The sequence below is a fragment of the Pongo abelii genome, chromosome 16 (genome assembly GCF_028885655.2).
Source record: "Pongo abelii isolate AG06213 chromosome 16, NHGRI_mPonAbe1-v2.0_pri, whole genome shotgun sequence".
Taxonomy (NCBI): domain Eukaryota; kingdom Metazoa; phylum Chordata; class Mammalia; order Primates; family Hominidae; genus Pongo; species Pongo abelii.
The window spans coordinates 37,637,189-37,645,721 of record NC_072001.2 but is presented as its reverse complement, the minus strand read 5'-3'; the positions used below and the strand labels follow the sequence as shown (position 1 = coordinate 37,645,721).

Sequence of the window (8,533 nt, the reverse complement as noted above, 5' to 3'; positions counted from 1 at the left end):
GTTTGCCGTCAGTCTGTCTTTACTCCTAAGATATAGCCCTTTGTGGATCACAGCTGAAGGACTGGTCTTTTACCACGGACACTCTTCCTCAGCAGGCCCTATACTCCAATTCTTTCTCTCCCACCCCAGCCCCATGAGACTGCTTACGCTGCTGCTCAGTTCCTGAGCTTTTGCTGCCACTTTTTTCTCAGCTTCTGCTCTACTTGGGTGTCTCTCACTCTTTCTCTTTCTGTCTCTCTCTCTCTCTCCCCTACAAATTGGCAAATGCCACAAGGGAAAAAGCAGCAACAAATATTGGACTCAACTCTTTGCTTCCCCTCTCTCAGCCATGTTAGCCCCTAAAGTTGTCCCTCCTTTGATAATGTGTCTGTGTTTTCAAAGAACTTGTTTAAAAAAAGTTTACTCAACTTTTCCAGTTGTACTGGGTGGTAACATGCCAGTCCATCATAGCCAGAGTGGAAACTTTTGTCGTTGACATTTAAGTGCTCATTGACAACACTGAATCAGAGGAATTCCTCCAATAGGAATGGTTTCCTGTAAAACTTCACAGTGTCCTATCTCTGTTGAGTCTGAAAATAAATAAATAAATATATAACTGAGTTTACTGTGTCAGTAAATTCTACATTAAAAAAGTCTTAATTACTCAGCTGTTTAAATTGAGGAAGTACAATGGGAAGGTCAGAGATACAGCTATAATTTAATTTTATCTCTAAAATGAAATTATTTGCTTATTTTATTTGTCAAGTTGGGTTCTTGAGCCACTGTAGCAACTGTAGCAGCACGAGCCACAGACAAAACCCCTCAGACATCAAGATGGGGAAGGGAGTGGCTTTAATCAGCTGGGAGCGTCGGCAGGCTAGCGTCTTAAAATCCGAGCTTGCCAGGTGCTGAACCTCTGTCCCTTTTAAGGGCTCACAACTCTAAGGGGGTCCGCATGAGACAGTCGTGATCGATTGAGCAAGCCAGGGGTACGTGACAGGGGCTGCAAGCACCTGTGGTCCGAGTGAAACACAACAGAATGGGAGGTTTCACAATGTCCTTCCATACAATGTCTGGAATCTATAGATAACATCAGTTGCTAGATCAGGGGTCGAATTTTAACTACCAGGCTTAGGTCAGGCAGGCCCAGGCCTGGTTTTGGGTCTGGTTCCTAGGCACCGGGCTACCTGCCTTTAGTTTCACTTCTCTTTCCTTTTCTGAGTATAAAACAACATAAAACAATATGAGAGGGTCTCTCTCTTCCCTCACCACCACATATCATAATGTTTTTGATTTTAAGCCAGATTATTATTTTATTTGCCTACTTACGAAAGCTTAAAGGATAGGTTTTATTTTCTCAAACTGTAGGCAATTCTACTTGAGCTACTCAAAATAGTGTATTCTAAATTCATAAAAAATAACATTGAGAAAAACACTAGATCAGTCTGAGAAATACGAAAAGAATGATTACTAAATATGTTTAATTTATAGGCATGTGACTCAGACTACAGCTGGGAAACCAGCTCTCCTTGGGAACTTATTTAAAATCTCAGATTCTGTAGCCCTGCCCCCAAGAGATTGTGGTTCCAAAGATTTGAGGTAGGGAGTTTCCAAATGATTTCTTTGTAGGTAATCTCAAGACACACTTGGAGAAACACTGGTTTAGAGAACTGAGGTTAGATTTAATTATAGCAATTCCCCATATCTACTGCGTTCTATTTGTGTTTCATGAAAACAAGGAAATGAAGTTTTAAGAATTTCATTACATTTAATTCTTAATATAATCACTATCCATAGTAGCTCATATTTGTTGCACTAGTATAGTATAATAGTGAAGTATATGGGCTTTGGATTCAGATTGCCTGGGTTCAGATTCTAAGCCAGTCCTAACTACCTGTGTGACTCGGGCAAGTTACTTAACCCAACTTCCCAGCTTCCTCATCCGTGAAACAGGAGAAATAATACTTCACAGGGTTAGCTGGGGATTAAATTATTATAATGTACGTAGTGTGTTTATCAGTGATAAAAGCACTTTTAAAATATTAAGTATTTGCTGGGCATGGTGGCTCATGCCTGTAATCCCAGCACTTTGGGAGGCTGAGGTGGGGAGATCACTTGAGGCCAGGAGTTGGAGACCAGCCTGGCCAACATAGTGAAACCCCATCTCTACTAAAAGTACAAAAATTAGCTGGGCATGGTGGTGCACACCTGTAATCCCAGCTACTCAGGAGTCTGAGGCACAAGAATCACTTGAACCTGGAAGGTGGAGGTTGCAGTGAGTGGAGACTGCGTCACTGCACTCCAGCCTCAAAAAAAAAAAAAAATATTGCAACCACCTTGTGAGTAGCTGCCATAATTTTCTTGTTTTACTCATGGGGAAATTAGGTCTAGAAAGTTTGAGTAAATTATTCAAGTTCATGTAGCTGGAATGCAGCAGAGGCTGCATGAGGCTCAGGCTGTTAATAAGCCTATGTGTTGGGTCCTACTCTATACTTTTTCCATGATCCAAATGTCCCCAGCACCCACCCCACATGGTGGGTACAAATGTCATCTCAATAAATACTTAACCCAAGTCAGTACCATTCAGAATGTGTTCCACAGACCTTCAGCATCAGCATCATCTGGGAGCTTCACAGAAATACAGATTCTCATGCCTCACTCCAGACCTACGGAATCAGAAACTCTAGGGATGCACTCAGTAATTTACTGCTTACCAAGCCCTCCAAGTGACTCTGATGTAAGTTTAAGTTGGAGAGCCCTAGGCTTAGATCAATGGTTCTCAACGTTGACTGAACCTTAGAATTTCCTGGGAAACTAAAAACTTCCCCAAATGCTCAAATGCACCCAGACCAATTAAATCAGAATTGATAGAGCTAAGATCCAGGAATCAGTTCCCAAGTGATTCCAATGTGTGTGAGATTCAGAAGAACTGCCCCATATTCTTTTGCCTGATAACCCCTCTCTGTGAAACTGAGTGGCATTGGTCCCCTCCCCATCTCTCACATAACTTCCGCCTTGTTCCACAGCTCCGGGATTCCCTAGGGGTATCTCTCAGATGCTGAGGGTAAAGTATGGACTATGACTGCAGCCTCCACTGCCATGTCCCGTCCACTCTGGCCATCACTGGCACAGCCTTTGCACTTATCCCTGGACGCCAACATTGAGGCCCACAGATGCCTTCTCCTGGTGCTGAATCATTCACTGCTCAGTTGCAGATCTGAACCAGGGCAGGAAGCTTAACTCCCTATCCTCTAAGTCCTACTTCTCTGAATGCTCCAGAAAAGGCCCTAGGCCAGGAGAGTTTAGTGGGACAGCTCTGTTTGTTTACAAGACAGGCCTTTGTTTCAAGATGTTCACAAACACTCTTGAAGTAGCTATTCTGGGATGTTTTAGATGCTATTAGTTAGAAGTGTCACTCTCCTCCAGTCTTCAGGTCCTGTGGCCAGTCTGTTCATTGTGCCAGATTCCACTTGAAGTAGCTGTAAATTCTCCTTCTGGGGATCTTCCATTATGCCACAGTTTTCCGATAGTCATCAGCCCCTGATTCATCAAACATGCTTGCGTACACTGGAATCTCCTCAGCCTCAATGGCACTGACACCACATGCCAGACGTATTACTGGACTAGCCAATGTGCTTTCTCTAAATATAGAGAATAGGATACACTTAGCACTGCCATTTAAATTTCACCTATGATCACCTAAGCATAAGAACAAATTCATTCAGAATCGACTTGATTGAAAAACTGAAATTAGTAGATTTTTCACACACTTTATATTTAATCGCCAAAACTTTTATATTTTGAGATAATTGTAGATTCACATGCAGTTATAATAAAACAATCCAGAGAGCCCATATACCCTTCATCTTGTTTTCTCCCGTGGTAACATCTGGTCTAACTAGAGTACCATATTACAACTAGGAAATTGACATTGATACAATGCATCAAGTGTATTCAGATAGCACCACTTTTACATGGACTCAGTTGTGTGTCTGTGTGTGTGTTTGTGTGCGTATTTAGTAATAAGCAATTTCATCACACACATAGATGCATATGGTCACTACAATTCAGTACAGTTCCGACCCAAGGATCCCTCACACCACCTTTTTATAGCCACAGCTGCGTCCCTTCCTTTCCATTTCCTGAAGCCCTGGCTATCATTAATCTGTAATTTTGTCATCTTGAGCATATGATACAAATGAAGTCATACAGTATGTTGTTTGTATGGTTTTCTTAGTACTTGCTCTAGGTATTACAATATACAAAGATATCATCATTGTCCAGTCTACCAGTAACAACATTTTGCCACATCTAGTAGAATACAGAGACCTTCTTCCATTTAGATCCCTTTACCCTCCCAGTTTCTTAAAGATGATTGTTGTAAGTATTGGTTCTACCAAGATTAGGACCATGTCAGATGCATATTGTAATTTTTGCCTTAACCAACAAATGTGATTTAAGAAACTTGTGAGAAAGACAGTTTATTATATTTACCCCTATTTTTTTTCTTTTACCAATTCCAATATTCTTTCCTTTTTGAAGTGTTAAGCCTTCTGCTATTTCCTTTAGCCATTTTTCTAAATAATAGATTTGCTACCAACGAGTTTTCTTAGCTTTTGTTCATCTAAGAATGTCTTTATTTCCCCTTCACTCCTGACAGACATTTTTGCCAGAAACAGAATTTGAGGTTTACAGTTCTGTTCTTTCAGTGCTTGAAAAATGTGCCACTTTATTCTGGCCTCCATGGTTTCAGAAGAGAAATCTGTCCTCATTTGCATTGGTGTTTTCCTATAAGTAAAGTATTGTTTCTCTCTGGCTGCTTTCAAGATTTTTCTTTGCCTTTCATTTTCAGACTTTTAATGATGATAAGTCTTAATGTGGATTCCTTTGGAATTATTTTATTTGAGATTCTTTAAGCTTCTTAAACCTCTATATTTCTTTCACCAAATGCAGGAATTTTTCAGCCATTATTTCTTTGAATACTTTTTTCAGTCCCACTTTCTCTCTCCTGAAAATCCAATGGTACAAATGTTAGCTCTTTTGTTATTGTCTCACAGGTCCCTGAGACTCTGTTTATGGTTTTTGTTCATTTGTTTGTTTTTGTTTTTTGAGACAGGGTCTTGCTCTGTCACTCAGACTGTAGTGCAGTGGTATGATCTTGGCTCACTGCAACCTCTGCCTCCTAGGCTCAAGCAATCCTCCCCCCTCAGCCTCCCAAGTAGCTGGGACTACAGGCATGTGTGACCACGCCTGGCTAATTTCTTGTATTTTTTGTAGAGATGGGTTTCCACATGTTTCCCAGGCTGGTCTTAAATTCCTGAGCTCAAGCAATCCACCCACCTCTACCACCCAAAACGTTGGAACTGCAGACATGAGCCACCACACCTGGCCTCTGAGACTGTTTTTATTTTTTTCAGTCCACACTTTTCTCTGTTCAGCTGGAGTAAAATCAGTTGACCCGTCCTCAAGTTCACTGATTCTATTCTCTGTCATCTTCACTGTATTATTGAGCCCATTCTTTAAGTTTTTTATTTAGCTTATTGTATTTTTCACTTCTGTAATTTCCATTTGATTCTTTTTTATAACTTCTATTTCTTTGCTGAGATTTTCTCAGTATTTTTTGCGTTTGTTTCAAGAGAATTTGTGATTGCTTATTGAAGTATTTTTATGATGGTTGCTTTGAAATTCTTGTCAGATAATTCCAGCATCTAATTCATCTTGATGTTGGTATCTGTCAATTGTCTTTTCTCATTCATGTTGCGATTTTCAATTGTATCCTGACGGTTTTTATATTATATTCTGGATCATATTTAATCTTCTTTTATTAGCAGGCAGCCCCCTGTTGAGATATTGAAGACTAGGTGGATGTGTATGTTTAGCTTCCTGACACCATCCTGGCAAAAATGGAGTGCTGACTCATACTGTCTCACTGCAGTGGGGTGGGTGGGAGGAAGCTCAGCTCCCCATTTGGCCCCACTGACACCTTCCCAGTGAAAGAGAGGCACTGACTCCTACCATCTCCTGGCCTCCAAATGGGAATGAAAACTCAGCTGTTGCAGGAAGTAAGGGACCCCGAATGGAGGCACCGGCTGGAGCCACAGCAGAGGAACATAAATTGTGAAGATTTCATTTTAATATGGATATTTATCAGTTCCCAAATAATACTTTTATAATTTCTTATGCTTGTCTTTACTTTAATATCTTAATCCTGTTATTTTCGTAAGCTGAGGATGTACGTCACCTCAGGACCACTGTGATAATTGTGTTAACTGTACAAATTGATTGTAAAACATATGTGTTTGAACAACATGAAATCAGTGCACCTTGAAAAAGAACAGAATAACAGCGATTTTTAGGGAACAAGGGAAGACAACCATAAGCTCTGACTGCCTGCTGGGTCGGGCAAAAAGAGCCATATTTTTCTTCTTGCAGAGAGCCTATAAATGGACGTGCAAGTAGGGAAGATATCACTAAATTCTTTTCCTAGCAAGGAGTATTAATATTAATACCCTGGGGAAGAAATGCATTACTGGGGGGAGATCTATAAACGGCTGCTCTGGAAATGTCTGTCCTAGGCAGTTGAGATAAGGACTGAGATACGCCCTGGTCTCCTGCAGTACCCTCAGGCTTACTAGGGTGGGGAAAAACCCGGCCCTGGTAAATTTGTGGTCAGACCGGTTCTCTACTCTCGATCCCTGTTTCCTGTTGTTTAAGATGTTTATCAAGACAATACGTGCATAGCTGAACATAGACCCTTATCAGTGGTTCTGCTTTGCCTTTGTCCTCTTCCCTCAGAAGCATGTGATCTTTGTTCTGCTTTTTGCCCTTTGAAGCATGTGATCTTTGTACCTACTCCCTGTTTTACACCCCCTCCCCTTTTGAAACCCTTAATAAAAAACTTGCTGGTTTGAGCCTCAGGTGGGCGTCACGGTCCTACCGATATGTGAGGTCACGCCCAGCGGCCCAGCTGTAAAATTTCTCTCTTTGTACTCTTTCTCTTTATTTCTCAGCTGGCCAACACTTATGGAAAATAGAAAACCCATGTTGAAATATTGGGGGCGGGTTCCTCTGATACTCAGCTTTCTGCTGGGCTCTATTGTTACCAGGGAGTGGGGAAGGAGGGGGCTAACACACACAGCTTTGTGGCTTTAGGGTAGCTGCAGAAGGTCAGCTTCTCAATGGTGCTGCTGAAACCCGGGTGGTGGCGGGGGGCATGGAGGGAAGTAGATGGGCAATGAGAATCCACATCCCACCCCCTCATTTTGCCTGGTTGATTCTGGGTGAGGGTGGGAGTGGGGACCAGAGTGCCCATTACTTCTATTTTGCACATCATTGTACAGTTTCATTGCTGCTGGGTGGGGGTTAGAGTTTCAGTTTGCTGCTGCTCCTTGCTGACTCTAGCCTGGTGGGAGAATAGGAGCACTGGCCGCTTCTGCTGGCAGGAAAGGAAAGACTAGCTCCCTGATCAGTCCTACCAATACCACGGGACAAGTGAGTCAGAGCACCACCATCTGTTGCCACAGAGACTGGGGATGGGGAGGAAGATCAGCTCTCAACTCCATCTCACTGAAACTGTGGAGAAGGGAATATAATTTTCCCATTAGTACTTGGCAAGAGTAGGGCAGGTATTACCAAAAAGGCTTCCTATTGCAAGGGCACCAGCTTCTTGGTCCTTTGACTAGGAGGAACAGACTTTTCTTAGAGCTTATTTTGTCTGGGCCTGTTGGCAGCTCTAGGTTGGAGGCATCTGCAACACCCTGTCTGGGATATATGAGAGGTAATAACGAAACTTATAGAGCTTACCAGCAGCTTGTTTCTCAAGTCCCCAAATTCCTAGGCAGTCCACCTTGTTTCCTCCTTTGAGCTTCCCTAGGTGTGTTTGTTGTGTTATGGCCACAGTTGTAAGAGGGAGCATCTGCAAGAAATGGAGTGCTCCATCTTGACTGGAACCAGAAGCATGATCTATACTTGATTTTTAAAAGAAATAAATAGATAACAGGTATGTTGATACTAACAGTGAATTCATTTAAGCAGCTTTCCAGGATATTATAATTTTGTCTGGCCCAATAGTCTACATCTGTCACATATGTTATGCTATAGTGTGTGACAAAAATTAGTTTTCCAAAGGAGAATATTCTGGAAATAACTTCACAGTATCAAAGAAAATTAAATGATCTTCTCTGTAGTTTTGTGTGGGCATATCAAGATGAACTTAATTCTCTGAACAATGGTAGTTTTCAACTTAACTAGAAACCAAATTCCTAACCAATTTGGCTAAAAGAAATTTTATTACATCTAAAAAAATTTGGAACAGAGTTAGATTATAGACCAAATATGAAGACAGTTTTAAAAATAACAGTGCTGGTGAAAAAGAGCCTTAATACTCAGAGATGCAATGTCTTTCTTAAAGTATGTGAACATTATTACATAGACAACTCCCCTGGGAAAATGAGGCAAAAATATGCTTGACTTTCAGCAGGAGGATGTTACATTAGATTGTATTATTTCTTTCTTTAATAGATAAAATTAATATATGCTTCTGGAAAAATATTCA

At 41.2% G+C, this 8,533-nt stretch overlaps 1 long non-coding RNA gene across 1 annotated transcript in view; it reads right to left on the bottom strand.

The window, feature by feature from the left end:
* Positions 1–1,198: 1,198 nt before the first annotated feature.
* LOC100937380 (uncharacterized) overlaps positions 1,199–8,533 on the bottom strand; it is a 57,615-nt gene continuing 50,280 nt past the window's right edge. Inside the window, exon 3 of the long non-coding RNA XR_656689.3 lies at positions 1,199–3,620. This is a non-coding gene — a long non-coding RNA (uncharacterized LOC100937380). The remainder of the gene's footprint in view (positions 3,621–8,533) is intronic.